Raw genomic sequence first — 20,859 nt, 5'->3', positions numbered from 1 at the left:
AGCTTTTTTTCTTGTATTATTTATCAATTTAAGAGATGTGATAATTAGTTCTTCCATTCTACCCAATAGTAACTTGATAGAACTTACAGGATGAAGGCAGTCAACATATATTGACACATTATCAAGTAATTATATCTGCTCTCCTTATTTGGAACAATCAAACATTTGTGCTTTGTTAATAAACAAAAACTTCTTATTGGGAAGAAATTTTTAAACTTATGTGTCCCTTATGACAGAATGTCACTGTGCCTGGATAACACATGTTCATTGCAACCATAACCTCATAACAATCCCCCTTTCCAAGTTCTCTTTTGCCCATAGTCTCAATATGAGCTTTGTCTTCTCTGGGTGCTTTTCCTATCACCTTTTAATCTTTGCCTCCTATTCACCTACTCTAGTTTCTCTCCACTAACCCAAATTTGCTGCTTAATTATTCTGTCAACTAATTTCCAAACTACTCATGTCTGAAATGAAACCTATTTACAACTCAGAAGTTCTCTAATAATACAAAGTTATTGGAACAATAATAAAGAAAAGGATAAATCTCAATGTAATCTGATTGATATTTGTTAGTATCATATGTAAAGTAGCATACGCTAAGTACTACCTGAAAAAGGATAAATAAATGAGCAGGGTGCTGAGGTCAGGTGAGGAAGTGTTGACTTCAGTTATGATTAAGCTTTATAAGAAGCTATAAATCATGAAGGTCACCAGTTGTTCCTAGAAGTGAGGAGTGTGGTTTGGATTATTTGACTAATGATAATAAGGGATTCTCTTCTATGTTGGTAGGATTCAGAAAATTAGAACTGTAAGTGTACAGAGTGATCTCCAAAGGTGAAATTGTAAAGGATTATGAAGTGGATTGACTGAGAAAGAGAGATGATGTAATCACCACAGCAAAAAATAAGGGAAATAGAGATGGAGAACTAGTGGTCCAGCATTCCCATCACACCATCTGGTACAGGTGCTGTGTTCCATAACAGGAATCTCTTGATATAAAAGATATGGATTTAGGAGAAGTAGTCTTATCAGACAACTTAATCTGATAAACCAAATGGAGGTATATGGAGAAACTCTGATTTTATATTCCCATAGTGATGTTTTCATTATTAGTTATTTTTCTAGATATCTCTATGAGTCATACAAATAAATGCTTTCAGAAGTAATCAACCTGGAATAAAATGACTAACCAATTATTAGTCTATAAATTGGGAGTTTGGAGTGGAATACTGCTCTACCCATTCTCCCTAGAACACTTATATTAAGGTATGATCTCTATTTCGATAAAGGTGGCTGACAATTATTGTTGCCTGTGACATTGACATGCTTCACCCATAGTTTTCAGCTAAAGAATATTTGCCGATCTAAGGAATTTATGCTACAGTGTGGTTTCAACATAAGTATTCTGTTTTTGAAATTTTCTACTCTAATTCTATCCTAGTATATTGTCCCCCATTAGAGAGCATGAAAAATGTACCACTTTAATATTGCATCTTAGTCTTGGTATTGAAATTATAAAGTCAATAGACTATTAGTTTAACAACCCTTTGTTCCAAGTATCTTAGAAAATATTGATGTGTAATTTGTAAGAGCTTTCTAAGGCTAACTGCAGGCTCTCCCCAGAAAAGTTTGAGAAGTTGCTACAAAAGAAGAAATGTTTCCCTTCATTGATTAACAAATACCAATTCCATTATGAATATACATGCACATTGACCTTTTAGTTTGTTTTCCATAATACAAATTCAGTAGAGCCCCCATACTGTTGCACATGCTGCGAAGGTATTTTGGGGGCACTGAAACACAAATGGGGACATCCAATCTACCCACTTCATTTCAGAGCCCCTGTATGAGCTTTATTTCTGACTCCTCTGTGGTACTTGAACAGAGCTCGTGCTAATCAGTAGGCCTGGGGTTTAAAGATTTCTTCATACTGGAGCTCTGTAAGCTTAAATGAAGAGCAGATTAGAGTCTTAGGCAAATAAAATGAATACTGAGTGGCTTATAAAGTCTTCCCCCTTTGACTTGAAAAACAAATATGCTTGCATTGTTAGACTGTGTGTACATTGACATAGGCTTGCATAATACAGCTGGTAAGCTAAGAAAACAAAAATAAAAATGAAACCCCAATTTATTTTTTCCATAGACAGAAAAGGCTAATTTTCATTTGTGTGATTTTGAAGGATTGTCTAGTATGGTGCTGCTGATCAAAATATAAATTGGGAGATTGAATAACATAGCACTTCCATTTAGAAAGATATTTTCAGATTCCTTGTACTAAAGTTTACTCTGTATGAAGAGTTGCAGCATAATTATTGCTTCCATGTACTGACTTGCCAGAGTTAGGCACTGTGCTATTGTCTTTATATTTTGTATATATTATCTGTAATTCTCACAAGGAAGATCTTATTTTCCTGATTTTAATAGAGGAAACAGAAGTTCCCTATAGAAGTTAAGTACAAATTCCAGGCTCAGATCCTGATTTCCTACATACTCTTGGTATAATCTTTCTTTCCTTTTTTAAAGATTTTATTTATTTATTCATGAGAGACACACAAAGAGAGAGAGAGAGGCACAGACACAGGCAGAGGGAGAAAGCAGGCTCCATGCAGGGAACCTGACATGGGATTCGATCCTGGGTCTCCAGGATCACACCCTAGGCAGAAAGCAGTGCTAAACCACTGAGCCACTTGGGCTGCCCCTCTCGGTATAATCTTGAGGAGGTTTCTTAACTTCTTTGGGCCATAATTTCTTCATCTCTAAAATATAGACAAAAGTATTATCTATTTGTAGATTCATTGTATAGATGAAATGAGTTAATTATATGAATAGACAGACATATGTAAAGCCCTTAATACAGTGCTTGACATATAAGCATTATACAATGCTTGTTATTATTATTACTATTAACAAAACTATAATAGACCATGTTATCTATTTCCTGAACATCTAAAAAATTTTCATTTTTTAACAATTGCTCTGCTTTAGGTATTTGAGATAGCAGAGAATAAAATGAAACTATAAATTCTTGTTCTCAAGAAGCGTCTATCCTAATAGAGATGGACAGAAATAATACCATGCCTGTGTGGTGATAGAAGGGAAGCACCAGAAAAAGAAGCCTTCATAATGCAAGAGAGATAAGAAACCAGCCAAACCAATATTCTCAAGCAGGCAAGATCTGATGATATTCAATGCAAAATAGAGGAGTTAAGCTTGGAGAGGGACATGGGCAGTTAGCTCATAGTGATGAGAGAGAAATAAGAGAGAGATGGGTGGGTAGAGTAGTAAAACTTGTGAAATTCATCTGATTATTTCCTTTTTCTTAGAGGAAAATAAGAAAAAGGTCAAGGAAGAAAAGTGACCAGAGAGTCTTGGGTTTCCTGTGATGAAGACATAAACAGTAATTGGGGTGCCTCGGTGGCTCAGTGGTTGATTTTATGCCTTTGGCTCGGGTCATGATCCCGGGGTCCTGAGATTGAGTACTGCTGCATCAGGCTTCCTACAGGGAGCCTGCTTCTCCCTCTGCCTATGTCTCCATCTCTCTCTCTCTGTCTTTCATGAATAAATAAATAAACTTAAAAAAACATAGACAACGATAAAAGATATTTTGAAATTAGTCCTGATGGTCCCAAGGCTAGAACGGACCATGAGTGTTGGGGCAGGACAAAAAAAATGGTAATCTTACCTGGAGATGTAAAGTTTTGGTATTTTCTTTCACCTGACACTGGGAAGTGAGGGTGTGAAGGACCAAGAGTGTTAGGCTTACTGTTAGCACTTGGGGGATCCCTCTGCACCCTGCATATAAAAAGCTGGGGGAGGCCAGAGGGTGATCTTACTTTGAACATGCAGGCCTGTCTGTGTGAGCCTTCCTCTTGGCCTCTGTTGGTGGAGGGATCTCTCAGCCCATTGTTCCATAGTTCCTCAATAGTTGGTTTTAAAGGCAAAAGCTTTAGATCTGAATAAAACATAAAGGGATTTAAGTAGTGAAGTAATGCTATGATAATAATATTGAGTAGTCAGTGTCCAAGGGCTAAGGAAGTATGCAGATCCAGGGAGCTTCTGTTTTGGATTAGTTTCTCATTTGTACCTATTTGATCCATAGCATGGGGTCAGTCCTTTTCTATTTCAATTAAGTTGATTTCCACATTTAAATATTATCTAAGGAGGACAGTGAATTTTGAAAACTTAGGGAAATTCTCTATCATTAATGAAGGACTTCAAGTTATCTATTGAAAGATAGGTTTGATTTCATGAGGTAAAGCAGTATTCAAACAATTAATTATTTACAAGTAAGTATAAAATAATCAGATTGCTTTTCTTATGTTGAACCAGTCATTACTTTATAGGCAGAGGTATTATATTGTATATTCATTTTGTAAAACAGCAAAGCTTTCGTACTCTCCATTTGAGAGTGAAAATAACATTATTTGATTTTTAAAATTGGGTTTATCATTATATTCCCAGGGAAGAGGTAATAATAATGGTAGTTAGCAGTTGTTACATGAGTACTATGTCCCAGATATGTTATCTTTTTTATTCTTTAAAAGAATTCTGGGACATAGGCATTATTAATTCCATTTTATAGGAGAAAATTTAAGATTGGGCAGATGAGTAAATTGCTCAAAGTCAAATAGCTAACAAATTGTAGAGGAGGGACCTAAATCCAAATCTGTCTGCTTTCAAAGTCTGTGCTAACATTGAATTCTTTCAACTCTTCTACCCTGAACTACTCTCTCTAGACAAATCAGCCACGGCAGCTTTATGAGTAATCAGGGTAGATGATTGCTTAAGCTCAAAATATTAATTCTACTTTCTCTCAGTTCATCATTATAATTTCAATCTTTTGGGTCATGATATATTAGTCTTTGAGAGTCCATTTATGTTTAAAACGCTATTACTTGTGGGTCATTCATTCAGCCATTATCAACTAACATCTTTATTACTAGTCAACTACGCAGCATTAATTACCAGAGAGTTTGACTGCTGAAGAGTGAAAATATTCACCCACCCAGGGTAAGATCTGGAGGTTGGAGAGAATGCTGGGGGAAATATGCCAAGAGGAAAGAAATATAAACTGATAGGGAGGTTGGAGGCCAGAAATTGATCGAGTTTCCTCTATCAGGTCACAGTAGAGAAATTTACAGCTTGAATGGTTCTTACAGATCAAGCACTTCAATACTCTTATTTTGTAGATTACAAAGCCTCGCCTGCCCCAAGATCACACAGCAGGAATGGAGGCAGAGGTAGGATTACAATCACAGATCAGAGTCCTTCCCATTATAAGGCTGCCATACTAGGTTGTTGTCAAGGTATAGCCTTTGAATCTTAATGTACTCACCCTCCTTCCCTCTTTTGGAGTCTGAGCCCTGTACCTCTTTTTCTTCATTTCCTTCAAGGTTTCTTTGACATAAAAAGCACTGCACTGCTCTTTAGTTCCCAATTCTCCCACTTCTGTGTGTCCCCAAACCCAAGGCCATTAATATATAAATTTTATCCCAAGAGCTGTGCAAAAGAGACTCAATTACTGCCACATATACAGGTCTAGAAAAAAGGATGCAAGACTAAATTGGATGATCTTACTTGAAACAGTTCCCACTGTCAGTATTAGGGAACTTGTCAGCAGTAAGAAAATGCACAAGCAGCAATTTCAGAAATGCTCAGAGGTAATTAACTCACAATCAGTCATCTCAAATTCATTGTCTTCCAATAAAAATTCAAAAATCTTCTTTGTTCTCAATTTCTGGCAGGGTTTTGATTTTAGAGTATGAATGGAAAATAAATAGACAGTAGTAGGTGTTAAGTCTACAGAGAATCTGGTTGTTCTTTAGAAGCTATACACGAAAGTCTATGAAATTTTTTAACCAGGCAGTTTTAACCATCCAGGTCCAAAGGAAACCTCTGAACACTCTAAATTCTCACACATGATTCTCTTAACTTTGAAACTTAATCTGTTGTTCAAATTCCACCAAACAAATAGAATTGACTCCTACAACCAGCCACCATTCATCTAATCATTTCTAAATCCCTCTTCATCCACTATGGATACTAAGAAACACAGAAATGAATATATTTAATGTCCTTTGAGGTTATGGGGAATTTGAAACTATTGATGGGAATTTACCTATGAGTTGGTCAATAGGTCATGTGTCTGGGAGAAGTTACAGCCAGACAAATACTGACCTTTGCTACTTCCTTTGGCCCTCAACTTTGAGTCCAGCTCAAGTCAGACTGACCAAATTGACAAGGGAGTCTAGCTTTTCACTACCATTTTATATGAGTGGTGGTTGACCTGTGCAGAGAAGGAAGGGAAAAGTCTGGATGTGGACTACAGGGTTTAAAAATATGCTTGTAACTTAATCTAATCTCATTCTTGAGGAAATTGTTAAGTATTGAGAAGAGACAAGGAAGGTTTCTTCATTGTTTCTAGGGAAAAATTCTGCTTATTTACTAATAATGTTGGAAAGGGGTATCTATTACTTCACTTGGTTGAGATAGTTAGATAAGTGTAATTCCAGTTGTGACCATAAGCCCTGGTATTTATGCTCACAGTGACTTTCTATTTCCTAGAAAAGTATTTATGTATGATGTGGTAGGCAGCTTGTGACATCACTCTCAATGATGTCAACTCTTCCACTATATCTCCGTAGTGGTCATGCTTTCCTGAAATCCCTTTCCTTTGAATGTGTTTGGTTCCTCATGACTTGCTTCTAATGAATAAAAGGTGACAAAAGTTATGCCTATCATATTTGGTTTAGATTACAACAGGTTGTGACTTTAATCTTACTGGCCCTTTCTTGCTCTCTCACATGGTTTGATGAAGCAAACTGCCATTTTGGCCATATGTAAAATAACAATGAAGGAGGTCTTTGGCCAAGAGCTCATTAAAAAAATAAGGTCTCAGGCAAACAAGCTGAAAGAAACTAAATCTTGCTAACAACCATGTGAGAGAGTGAGGAAGAAGTTCTACTCAGTTGAGCATTAAGATGGCTACAGCCTTGTGGAAAACTCAGAGCCAGACAATTCAGCTGTCACCCAGATTCTTGAATCACAGAATCTGTGAGGTAATAAATGTTACTTTGAGCCACAAAGTTTTTTGGGGTAATTTACTATCTAGTAATAGATAACTAATGCCCACTGTGAGTAGGATGCTCCTATAGTTGTAGACTTCTTATTAAAAATGTGGAAGTACAGTCTCTATCAAAACACATTTTTATTGGTTCATTCAACAAACATTTATTGAGCATCTATTATGTGCCAGGCAGTTTTGGGTGATGGGATGCACCAGTGGACACACACACAAATATCTGCACAGTAGGCATGATCTATGTAATCCCAACTGATAATACTGGTCATCAGTGTTTTTCTAGATAAATTACATTTTTCATTATTAATTCACCAAACCTTTCTTGGATGCTATTTCTAGGAAATCAATGATACACTTTATATATCGTCTGAGAAAAAAATTAGCCCACAAGTTATAGTAAGACAAATACCATTATAAGTAAGAGGTCCTTAATCTGTTATGACACTCTGTTAGGTGTTCGTGACTTCTGTGATTAAATAAATGTTATTTATGAAAGATTAAGTAAAAGAGGAAGAGCATATTTAAGTTTAAAGAAGGTGAGTTTACTTTTCAATTTGTTTGAATTTGGGGGATATCTAGGTAAAGGTGGACATATCAAGATGGAATTTAAGAGTGAGCTTTGGATTTGAGATAAACATCAAAAGTCATCAAATTATTTTTTTAAAAGATTTTATTTATAGGTGCAATCATAGTATTTAGGGCTTGTCCAGGAAAATATATAGAATGTGAAGGAGCACACATATTGAAGGAGTGGGCATTGATGACTATGAAAAAGTGTTGAATTGGTAGGAGAATGAGAGGAAAGTGTGTCTTTAAAATATACAAGTGGAGAAGGAGATTTCATGAATCAGGAAATACAGTGTTCAATCATATCAGAGTCTATAAAATAAGGGCTGAAAGGTATTCCTTTCATATAAGAACAAGAAGAGATTGATGGACTCAACTGAGAATAGCTTCAATGGGGTGGTGAGGGTGGAAATAAGTATGAAGTGAGTTGAAGTGTAGACATGTATGAAAAAGAAATTTGTAAGATGAAGCTCAGAAAAGTTGGATGTCATAAATGTAGATCTTTTCATTACATGGTGATGAAAGTCTTTCTTTTTGTGTTTGGATGGAAAATGTGGTGTTTTTAGTTGCAGAACAAATAGAATATAACAAATTTTATATAGTAAATTTGATGTCTTGTTGATGTTTTATCTTGTTTCCAACAATTAAATATGATATTTTGATTGGTGCTTATGTTGGAGCATTATAGTGAAATTTAGGAATGTTATTTTGGCATATAAAGGGTATGTGGGCTCGCTTTTATTTCCCTGGCTCAATGCTTAATGAAGAATGATAGGAAGAGGGAGAGGAGTCAACACTATTGCCTACTCTTGGCTGTGAAAAGATGGTGATTAATGAAGATGCAGCTAGTGGAGATGTAGGTCTGAATGTGAGGTGAATGTAGACATAGGATGAAGATAGAAGTACATGAAAGTCCAGTTTGAGAGTTTAGAGGAGAGAGGGACATTTGATACAACATCAAAAGAGGTGGGTTAGAATAAGATCTAAAGGACACATAGAAAGAGTGATGTTTCTAAGACTGAAGGCAAGTAGATAAGAATGGACATAAATATAGATAATTTGTAGGTGGAGGATAAGAAACTGAGTTGAGGGATCCCTGGGTGGCGCAGCAGTTTGGCGCCTGCCTTTGGCCCAGGGCGCGATCCTGGAGACCCGAGATGGAATCCGACGTCGGGCTCCCGGTGCATGGAGCCTGCTTCTCCCTCTGCCTGTGTCTCTGCCTCTCTCTCTCTCTCTCTCTCTCTGTGACTATCATAAATAAATAAAAATAAAAAAAATTAAATAAAGTATAAAAGTTAAAAAAAAAAGAAACTAAGTTGATTCACATCTCATTCTCTTAATTTTTCTATGGAAATAGAAGACAACATCCACTCTGAGAAAATAATGAGCGTTTGTGTAATCTAAAAGGCTTGATGAGAATGCCAAAGTTTGGAAAAGCTGTCATCTAGAATGCAGAAAGAGAAGAACTAAGAACCCCTTTAATAATGTTTGACTAGGGAACCCTGGGTGGCGCAGCAGTTTAGCGCCTGCCTTTGGCCCAGGGTGCGATCCTGGAGACCCGGGATCGAGTTCCATGTCGGGCTTCCGGTGCATGGAGCCTGCTTCTCCCTCTGCCTATGTCTCTGCCTCTCTCTGTCTCTCTCTCTGTGTGACTATCATAAGTAAATAAAAATTTTAAAAAATAAATTTAAAAAAAATAATGTTTGACTAGTCCTTGGTATTGGCATTAGATGGAAGTAGATGAATTTTTCTCTATTGTTCCTGTTAAATACAGTTAAAAATCCTGGACATAATGATTTCTCCCTGTTTGTTTCTGTCACTCTGTCTCATTCACTCTCAAATAAGGAAACTATGAATGGTGAAGAGAAGGCAGACTGGCTAGGATTTCAAGATCTAAAGAACAATAGAATGGTGAATCTTCTGGGTTTTCTTTTTGACTCCTAGATTCCAAAATTGGAGTTGGGAAAGCCTGCAACCCAGAAATTTCAGTAAAAGCAGACAAAAAAGCCCTCAGAAGCCTGTGTTCTCTTGTCAAAGGACCAGTAGAAGGTCATCCTAGCATGACAGAAGGCTTTTAGATAATAACTGCTCTACCTCAGCAAACAACACTAAAAGAAACTGGTCCCACTCTACCACTGAGCTAAGGCCAAGTGCAGAGCCCAGACTTCTGTTCTTCCTGGATTGTAATGGGTGGCCCTGATTCCCTCCAGAGTGGTATTAAAGGAGGCTGAAGGGGACTGGGACTTTTATTCCTGTGGGCTGGTAGTAAAAATCAGTAAACTTGAAGATAGAACAATAGAGTGATCAATTCTGAACATCAGAAAGTTCAGAAAAAAATGCAAAGAGCTCAGGGATGTGGAGAACTATAACTATACAGATTTAACATTTGTGTCATTAGAGTCCTAAAAGGAGAAGATAATAAGTATGGGGCTTAGAAGTTATTTGAAGAAATGATGGCTGAAAAATTTCCACATTTGGAAATAAACTTACAGATTCAGAAGCTGAGCAAATCTCAGACAGGATAAACCCAAAGAAATATAGGCCAGATACCTCATAAACAAACTCCTGAAACAAACAAACAAAATATCTTGAAGGCAATGAGAAAGAAATGATGTTATCATACCTACAAGGGAAAAAGAATTTGAATGACAGTAGATTTTTCATCAGAAACCATGGAGGTCAGAAGGAAGTAGCACTAGCATATTTCAAGTGCTGCAAGCAAAGTACTGTCAACCTAGGATTCTGTATCCATTGAAAATATCCTTCAGGGATGAAGGAGAAATCAAGATATTCTCAGATGAAGGGAAACAAAAAGAATTTGTTGCTAATAGATCTGCTGTTACCCACTTTGAATGAATGGCTAAGGAAAGTTTGAAAAAGAATGGAAATTATAAAAAGAAGGAATCTGGGAACATAAGGAAGGAAGAAAGAACAATGAAAAGACCAAAAATATAGGTAAATATAGTCAACTTTCTTTCTCTTCTTGAGTGTTCTAAATTTTGTTTGACAATTGAAGGGAAAATCATACATGTTTCATATGGTTCTGAAAGTATGCAGAAGCAATATTTAAGCCAATTATATGTAAATGGGGGAGGGTAAAGGGGATTAATAGGAGGTAAGTTGACATTGGTAAAATCTCAGTACCTATAGGAAATGATGTTATACGTGTATAATGTAATACCCAGAGCAACCACTAAAAAATCTATACAAAGGGATTTACTAAAGCAAACTATAAGTAAATCAAAACAAGATTCTAGAAAAGAAAAAAGTCACCCACAGGACAGCAGGACAAAGAAAGCCCCCAAGAACTTTCTTTTGAGTCAATGTGCTAGAAAAGGAGACAGAACTTGGATACCTGAAAGAGAATGATTTGAGTGATAACTCTTGCCCCCTCAGAATCACTCATCATGATTCTGTTTCTGTACCTGATATCAATTTCTTTCCAGTTGAAAGAAAAAAGTTGCTAAACTTGGGCCAATTTTAAGGGAGTACTTAGCTTGAGTTCATCCCCAAGTTACTTTTTTTTTGTGATAAAATCAGTTGAATATTACACTAAGGAGAGCCTTGGAGATAGGATTGCCAGGTAAAATACAGGTAACCCACTTAAATTTGAGTTTTAGGTAAACAAAAAAAACTTTTTTTTTTTTTTTTTTAGTGCATATAAAGTATATCTGAATACTTCATGGGACATATTTACACGAAAATCTTCATTATTGGGATGTCTGGGTGTCTCAGCGGTTGAGTTTCTTCCTTTAGCTCAGGTCATGATCCTGGGGTCCTGGGATGGAATCGAACATTGGGGTCTCTGCAGGGAGCCTGCTTCTCCCTCTGCCTATGTCTCTGCTTCTCTCTGTGTGCCTCTCATGAATAAATCAATAGAATCTTAAAAAAAAAAAAAAACCCAACATTATTTATTTGAAATTCAAATGTAGTTGGTAGTCTTATATTTTTATTTTCTAAATCTGAGAATCCAACTCGTAATAAATAGGGAAGCTGTTTAAGACTATCTTGAGCATCCATGTTCTTTCTCTTTCCTGTCTTTCTCACTTATACACACTCACTCACTTGCTCACTAGGTTTTGGAAACAAAGTTTGGTGGAGCCTTACTGTTTAAAAGAAGTTTAGTTGCCTTTTGGAGTTATGCTTTTCTTGTCCTGCAAAGAGAGAACCCCATATTATGTCTGAGGGAGAGATGAGGCCATACACAGAAAGTGCAACTTTGGGAAGAAAAGTGCAGGAGAAAGAACAAGGAAAAAGATTGCTTAAAGTGAATTAAAACTGATTTCTCCAATACCACAAGTTAACCCTGAAGGTAAAAGAGAAAATTCATTCCATTAGACTCAGGTGTGTTTTGTTTTGTCACAGTGAATCTAACTGTGGCTAAAATTAGTTTGGTAAAAATGCAAAATTTATTTAAAAAATTATTAGAACAAAAGGAGAGCATATTCTCAGAGAACCAAGTATCGATGTCTTTCTCAGAGGCTTATAAAAATAGTACACACATCAAACAGCCTAGAGGCTCTAAAGTCTCCTTCCAGTTTGTTCTAATTTTTAGTTTGTATTTTACAGCTGTTATAGATGAGAAAATGAACCTGACCTTTGAGTAGAGTTTACCACTCATAGAGAGTGACGTGTCGAAAACAAACCAATCTAAGTAACAAGAGGTGGCTATGTCAGAACATTGATGGTTTAGCTTTATGATGTTGGTCTTATTTTTAAATTTTATTTAATACTTTGCTATTTATCTATATCCATACCTGCAATACAATAATGACTTTATATTTACAAAATGTTTCCAATTATACTTGTTATTCTTGTCAACCGAAGAGTAAGAAACATAGTTATATGAAGTTGAATCATTCAGCTCATTAATATAGTTACCTGGGAGTTTAGATATATGTTTTTGGTATTAGAGTTGTTTCTTTAAATAGTAATTATATTTTAATTAATGTGCTGATATGAAAAAAACTTTGTTTTAATTATAATCCACTTAGTCTCTTCTAAGACTTCCCCCCTCCTCTATAAAATTACCAAGCATATTTATGAAACTCCCACCAGCCTTTAAGTTTCTAGGGTATTCCTCAGGTATGAAGTAATGATTAAAAAATGAAAAGAAGGCAAAATAAGTAATAAATCATTGAGATAAATTTTTTAAAAATAACTTGACTGGTCTTTTTGTCTGCCTTTACCAAACTTGAATTCATCTCTCTAGACTGATTGAAATAAACATATCTAGAATAGAAGGTAGACAATTCTTAAGACTCAAAAAGACTCTGTGAAATATTTCTCTATTAATTTTAGTGAATAGAATGTAATTGATTTAGCAATGAGCGAGTAGTGGTAAAGAGAAGAAGTAAACCTCTGCTCAAAATAGATTTAAAAAAAAAATAACACTGGGGATCCCTGGGTGCCTCAGCCATTTAGCGCCTGACCTTCAGCCCGGGGCATGATCCTGGAGTCCCAGGATCGAGTCCCACATCAGGCTCCTTGCATGGAGCTTGCTTCTCCCTTTGCCTGTGTCTCTGCCTCTCTCTTTCTCTCTCTGTGTCTATCATGAATAAATAAAATCTTAAAAAAATAAATAAAAACAAAAACCATTGAGTGATAGAGAATAATGCTTGGGAGTACTATGTACAGAAACCATCTGTATTCATAGACATGTGACCCTCTGTTCTATAACCAGTTGGCATCTAATACCTAAATACAAGGTGGTATTTCCATGTTGGGCGTGTTCTTTAGAATAAGTGGGTGATTATGCATTACTAGAAATTCAGGGGTAAAGTCATTTTGAGGAAGAGGTTGTGAAGGTTACGATCTCATCTGTCAGCACCTCTCACTGTGGGGTGATATCACTAGTAACAGTGTGGTATAATAAGGACAGTGAGCAGAGAAACTAGTGAATTAGTGCATTTGTCGAAAAAATACCTCTTAATTCTATATTTTTGTGAACAGGAATAGATTTTCTGCTGAGAATCTCTCCTGTATCATGCCAGTGGAAACAGATTCCACAGTTAAATAACAAAGGACCTTCATGTTTTTGTGCAAGGTGAGAAAGAAATCTATATCGCTATGTTTTACCAAAGACAAAGGAGAGTCTAGAAAATTTTGGTTAATAGTTTAACCTGTTATTACAGAAAGGAAAAATTTTGGTTAATAGTTTAACCTGTTATTATGGAAAGGGAGAAAATAATACACATTAAAAGATGGATTTTTGACCTTCTGCATCTGCTAACAGCCAGGCACTTACTTTTAATTACACATTGCTTTCTTAAAAAAGAAAAAAAATTTTTTTTTCTTCTCTTTTCTTCCCTTCTGTTCTGTTCTCTCTCTCTCCCTGGTTTTTGAAGGAGGGGTGAGAGAGGCATTGAGACCGTTGTCAAGATAAAATGGACAAGAGGGTGGATATAAACTCCTTTTTCTCTATTTTATTTGACTGAAAAGAATAAAAGGTAGTAAAGGAAGGTAATAATTATTGACCCTCAGTATTAACTTTGTTCTCTTGGGTAAGCACATAATTAGGTTGTTCTTTAAAATGCATATTATGTAGCTGGCAGCAGACTCTGGTTTAGATCCGATAACTCCTTATGCAGGCAGCTTTTAAAATGCACATCATGTACCAAAGGAACTTTTCTGGTCTATTGGGTAAATATGTATTAAAGTAATTTTTAAAATACTTATGTACTCAATAGGCTGGAAGTGGTCAATGGTTTAATGAATAGTCATGCATTTTTAAACATGTATTATTATTTATGCACTGACCCAAGTGAGAAAGTCTTTAAAAAATGGCATATTCCTGATGACTGTGTAATTTTGCAGTAAAATCTTAAAAGTATTTCAGGAGAACAGAAGCCAATTTTAAAATTACATTATCTCATCATCCCTTCACCTCATTTTTCCTGGCTGCTCTTCCTCTTATGGGATGTATTATAATAGGCTCATTTATGGCCTCCCTGCTGGCCTAATTTCATTTTCATAGATTAAAGCTGATTTACATTTGAATTGCAATTTTAGTGTTGAATTTATTCTATTTTGACTCATTGTGTCTGGCACATAGTAGGCGCTCACTCAATATCAAGGGAATGAGTTGTTTTTATAATGTTGTGTCATTTTTGCAAGCAAACGTAAGTCGTGCCTACCGTACTCTAGGTGCAGTGCTGGGTGTCAATCAGTTTAAAGATTTTATTTATTTATTTATTCATGAGAGACAGAAAGAGACAGAAGTTAATCAGTTTAGCACAAAGATAAGATGCCTATAGGTCACAAGTAGATTCAAGCCTTTCTTCTAGCATCATCACTTATCAGCTGCCTCTCTTACAAAGCAGCTCCCCCTCTCAGCAAGTCAACTCCAAAAGGGGAACAATAGCTCCAGCCAGCAGATTTCTTATAGGGATCAGTTGAAACTTTGTATGAAAGATGCCAAGCACAGTACCAGATACCCAATGAGCTCCCAGTCAATGCTTTTTCTCTCTTGACTGATTTTCCTATGCAGAAATGTGAGAAACATTCATTTCTAGACAGCAGAGGCTTCAAAACTGGACAGTGCTCTCACCCCTAGACCAAGAAGAAAATTTTTAATAACCATGACAAACATTATCCTCTGCTGTTAGGAACACTATCAATAATTCTCAGGGTTCCATTTTGAGAGGGGGGCCTCCTGTGGGCACTGCCCTTTTTCCATCAACACTTACCTGGGGATCCTCAAACCCTGTATGCTCATTTTCACCCTGCCTCCTATAGTGGCTCCGTCCCAACATTTGGGTTCTTTCCTCCGAATGCTCACAGTCCTGCGGGAGTAGAGGAAGTCAGTCCTCTGGGTCTCTTCTGAATTTCAGAAAGTTCCACAAAAAAATCCCTCCAAAAAGTCAGCTTTTCTAAGAGCAAACAGGGGTAATGATATCTACTGCGGCACACCACGGTAAATAGGGTCTTGAGAATAAGCATTATTAACATGCTCACTGAGCTGCCTCAAATCCTATTTGGAGGGAGGCATGGTATAAATAAATAAACATGCTCCCTGGATCTTTACAGTCTGAGGTTTAGTGAGCCACTTCAATCTTGGAAAGGCATTAAAATCGCTGGTACATAATTGGATTTGTTTTGCTATTAGGTGCAGCTCTCTAACTTGTTCCCCTGTATGCCACATTCATGAATAGGAGAGTCTCATCTTGATGGAAATGCTATCAGTGATGTGACTCCTGGGATCACCTGAAGGGTACAGAAGGAGAATCAGGGGAGGCAGCCCCTTCTGTTCCCTCAAATTCTCCTGTGTGCTTGTTTTTTTCACCAGATTCTGGGTCAATGGACAATACTCATCACTATTGTGTGTTGGCTTCATCTCTAAGTTGTTTATTCTTAACAGTAACCATGATCTTGGATTAGAAGGCTCTAACTTGTTTAATGACTTAATTTGAAATGGAAATCATATGTTACTTACTTTTCATTCATTGGAAGAAGATTATTTTAATGTATTTAATCGGAAAAAACACATTTAATATGGTATGCTATTCTGAAAATATGTTGCAAATGGTTATATGTGGCAGTTTTAAAAAGAAATTGTTTCTTAAGCTACCAGTGGTAGAAAGCAATTCTCTTTTCCTAGTAACAATGGAAAGAAACAGAGCGAGTTGGGAATCTTTTCAAGTGACTGTATGAAGGAAAAATCAGAAATATCTGGAAAAAGTTGATGTTACACTGGAGGGATCCTTTTAGAGACAAACTTGGGTCCCATCAAGACTTTGGGACACATACAAATCTGGGGACAAATTGAACAACCAAATGGATTTAGGAAAGAGAGAATCCAGAGACCTGAGAGGGAAATTATAGTTTTGAGGTCAGCTCTGAGTAGATTTAGAGGGAAGGAGTGATTATAAGTTTAAAAGGAAATCTCTCAAGTTCAAGTTCTGGTTCTCCAAATGAGGGAGCACAATTTAATTAGTGGAAATATAGTTCAATCTGGGGATAGTCAAGAGGACACAGCCTGCCCTGTTTGCTAATAGAATAGCTTATCTCTTTCAGAATAGCTGAGAGAACAGATATCAGATAGATTAGGTGAAGAACGGATCACTGCAGCTAGACACTGATAGACTGGAAACTTGTCAGTGTAACTTCTGAGCCTTTTGCTTCAGGATAAGAAAGGAGCTTTTACAGAAGAGTATGAGTTGAGTCAGTAAGATGGAGTTAACATGCATGGCATGAATTGTTTAAAAAGGGGGCATGTAAAAGGGACCTAAGGAAGTTAAAGAAAAGATTGTTTTACAAGAAAGGCAAATGCATGCCAGAGGCAAGGATATTATATGATAAGCAGGGATGACCTAGATGCACTCAAAATCTATAATCTCAGATAAGAAAGGTGGTTCTGGAATCAAGACTGAGAGGTCACAGATGGGCCTAGGAGACCAAGATTCTTATGATAAATGTGAGCAAAATAGCAAAAATGTGGAGACGTGTGTCTGTTAGTGGAATACTGATGGGCATACTTCAACACAACTTGCAGAATCTTCAGGGAAAAGCAAAGACTGAATGCACAATTGGTTAAGAATAAAGCATACCTTGAATACTCTGCTTGGACATTACTGGAATCGCAATCTCTCCTGCCCTTTATATTCATTTAGAGCACCTTATTCATTAGAGCGATGTTTTTTCTCTTGGTTTCTGCCTGACTGTAGGAGGGATCCAGTTATCATCTTCGATTTGATTGACTCCCTCCCTTCTAATTAATGTAGTTTTACCAAACCCAAATTAACAATTTCTACCACTTACTACTTAAATGAGAGGACATTATCTTTTTAGCCAAAGAGAGAAATTGTACCAACAGGAATACTGTATTTCCATGGGTTCTGTAGACGGCCAGCAGGTCTGAACCATCCTTTACCTCTTGCTGCTACCTACCTCAGACCACAAGGATGCTTCAAGATAGGAAAAAAAAAGAGGCCTGGCCTATTTGAGAAGAGACTTCCAGATCACTTGTTTCTAGCCCAACCCTTCCAAAGTCTTGTTTCTATAGTATTTATGGTTTCTTAAGAAATAGCTTCTGGCCCACTTAGTCTTTGGTAAGTCTGAGAATGTAAAACAAAGTTTTCTCTGATCACTAGAAGGCAAGGAGGCTGGGTGGTAAAGTCAACTATTAAATAAACCCTAGAATTGATGGTAGTTCCTGCCTCTTTCAATGGTATTCTATTGCACAAACTGACCAAAACCAAGGAAGGTCTAGGGCAATAATCTTTGTTCTTTATCATTGCTTCTGTCCTTTCTTTATTACCACTTAGGATTGCGCCACCATACTAGAAGAGAAAGAGCAGGGTGGGCATGGTATCCTATGGATCATAAAGAGGTTATGGATATCTTAGTGAATGGATTTAGTAAGATCAAAAGTCATAGATCATAGGATTGAGTGGTAAAAAGGCAGTTACAGGGCTAGAACTTTGAAAAGAATGAAAAGAATAGAATTACAAGGAAGATGTGACAAAGTCTTCCCCACTCTTTTTTTTTTTTTTAAAGGTATGAGATCCTTCATGTGTTTCAGAATAGAGTAGTCAGTACGTAGGGTATGTATAAAGGCATTAGTGTGAAAGGGGAAAGGTAAGTCCTGACTGCTAGTCATTAGCACCGTGATGAAAAGAAAGGCACTACTCTTACATAATTTTATTTTTAATTTTTATAAATAAATAAATAAATTGGTTGTTAGTTTAGGTCAGGGGTTCTCCACCATTGGTAAGCATCGGAATCCCTTGGGGGCTCTTTCCTAAGTACTCTGAAGGCTGAGGTTGGTACATGTATATAAATACCAAGCTTCCTGGATGATTTGGATGTATAGTTTCTCTGGCTTAAAAATCAAAACACAGTTTAGCTGAGTCACTTCTAAGATGTAAGTCAAGGGGCCAATTGGTGGGATCTCATTTGAGGTTTGATTGGGGAAGGATTTGCTTCCAAGCTTACATGACATTGACAGCATTGAATTTTTTGTGGCTTACTGGCTTGAGGACCTCAGTTTATTGCTGACCATTGATTAGGAGCTGCCCTCAGTTTCTTGCTATGTAGGTCTACCCCATATGATTTCTTACTTCCTTAAAACAACCAAGAAAGGGGGAGTCTTCTCACAAGGTGGACATTACAATATTATGTAATATATACTTGTAAACAAATATATCCCATCACCTTTGCTGTATCCACTTGGTTAGACGTAAGTCACAGATTCCACTTATATCAAGGAAGATAGGAATCATGGTCCCAGCTTAGACTAATATTTCCATCACACTGGTTATCTAAAATCTTGTCAATGCCTACAATTGTAATTTCTATAAATGAATGAGGGTTTTTTTTTTTTTTAAACTTTTTCATTTGACTAATACTTAATATATCAGTTACTATGCCTGGATACAGCTCTTGACTTCAGTCACAGATACAGGAAAAATTAAATAAAATATAGTGAGAAAAAAAAACGTAAGAAATGTAGGGACAGCCTAGGTATGTATGACTAAATGTTGATTTTTATCATCAAATTTGAGTATGACTCTAGGACTCTATTATTCAAGGGATAACTTGGTGCTCTTGAATGGAAAACAACATTTGTTGAAAACCATCAAAAGGTTAGTGGGTCCAAGGCAGGCCCTCATTTGCTTTTTTCACAGGAAAAGTCATCATGATAATATGGTAAGCTTTGGACCAGAATGTTTAGAAAGTTCTTGCCTTGCCCATTTGGAAATAGTTTAGAAATATGGGCTGGAACCCAGTACAACTAAAGAAATTAATTGCTTTTGGAAGAAATACGCTCAGAGGAAATAATCAGCACTGTTCAACCTATTAACTCATGTTACTGTCTGGAGGATGATCCCTGTTGTCATTACCCTGAGCTCCTTCTGAGTCTGGTTCCTCTTGAGCATTTTCATCAATGATGTGAATGAATACAGAGATGGCACAGAAGCAGAGAGGAACAGTGACTACAAATGATGACAGGAACAAAAACCAAAATGGTGTTGTAATAACAGGAGATCTACTCTAATATGATAGATATTTTTAGTAATAAATGGTACATTCTTTTCTCAGGACCAAAGTTGGCAGCAAATATATATTTGTGGAAAGTTGTTTTTTTCATTTAGGAATTTAAGAGTACTTAGGTTAAATGTGAGCTATTTATGTGATATGGATACCATGAAGAGCACTGCAAATAAAATATTAAAATACATTCATTGAAGCATAGCATCTAGATTGAAAGAAACAAGTTTTGATCTCCCAGGTGCTGAGCTTTCATATGAAGAATTTCATCTGTTCTAAGGGTGGCTTTTAAGAGCAGATACAGATAAACTGTAATGTGTTCAGATAGCAAGAACAGAGCTGGTGAAATGGATTGGGAATGTCGCCATATAGGAAAAGGTTAAGGGAATGAAGACGTTGAGCCTGGAAACAGGTGTTTCAGAAGGGAATGTACTTGAAACATTTGAAAGGCCATCTTAGGTGAAATGAATCAGGCTGATTTTAAATAGCTTCATTGGAAAGACAAGGAACCAATTTCTGAAAATAGTAATAAGACCAATTTTGGAGGAATTTCCTGGACTCTAAATTCTCTAAAGTTGGGCAAGATTTCTTTGGAAAGTGTGTTCACTGTCATGAGAGAGATCAATAATATGTTGGACAACTTGATAGGGTGTTGTTGATTAGTTTAAGAATTAGATGACAGCTGGTGGCTCAGTGGTTGAGTGTCTGCCTTTGGCTCAGAGCATGATCCTAGAGTCCCACATTGAGCTCTCTCCAGGGAGCCTGCTTCTCCCTCTGCCTAGGTCTCTGGCTCTCTCTCTACTCTGGCTGGAGTAGAACACAGATGTGTGTACCCTTTATAAAACTCTACAAATGATACAATGATTACAGGAAACTGTGATCGTGGTTTGTGAAGGGACTTTATGTACCTAATTATATATCTAATTTTTTTAAGATTTTACTTATTTATTCACGAGGGACACAGAGAGAGGCAAAGACACAGGCAGAGGAAGAAGTGAGCTCCCCATGGGGAGCCTGATGCAGGACTCGATCCCGGGGATCATGACCTGAGCCAAAGGCAGATGCTCAACCACTGAGCCACTCAGATGCCCTACTCCAGCCATATTGTATAATCAGAATTATTCTATATCTTATTTCTTATTTCTTATAGTTTGAAGAAGTTCCACAGGTAAATTTGTAGGGCAATCAGAATTGGCTGGAGAAGGATACAAAGGAGCACT

General features: G+C 36.7%; 1 protein-coding gene across 2 annotated transcripts in view; it reads left to right on the top strand.

Annotated features, from left to right (window-relative positions):
* LOC144283713 (uncharacterized) overlaps nt 1-10,612 on the top strand; it is a 118,065-nt gene extending 107,453 nt beyond the window's left edge. For both annotated transcript variants that reach the window (XM_077848182.1, XM_077848181.1), the window contains one exon: nt 9,593-10,612. The gene's annotated coding sequence lies outside the window, so the exon portion shown is untranslated. The remainder of the gene's footprint in view (nt 1-9,592) is intronic.
* Nucleotides 10,613-20,859: the final 10,247 nt, after the last annotated feature.

The sequence above is a fragment of the Canis aureus genome, chromosome 14 (genome assembly GCF_053574225.1).
Source record: "Canis aureus isolate CA01 chromosome 14, VMU_Caureus_v.1.0, whole genome shotgun sequence".
Lineage (NCBI taxonomy): Eukaryota > Metazoa > Chordata > Mammalia > Carnivora > Canidae > Canis > Canis aureus.
Note: the sequence above shows the minus strand (reverse complement) of the source record. Positions and strands in the feature narration are given on the sequence as shown.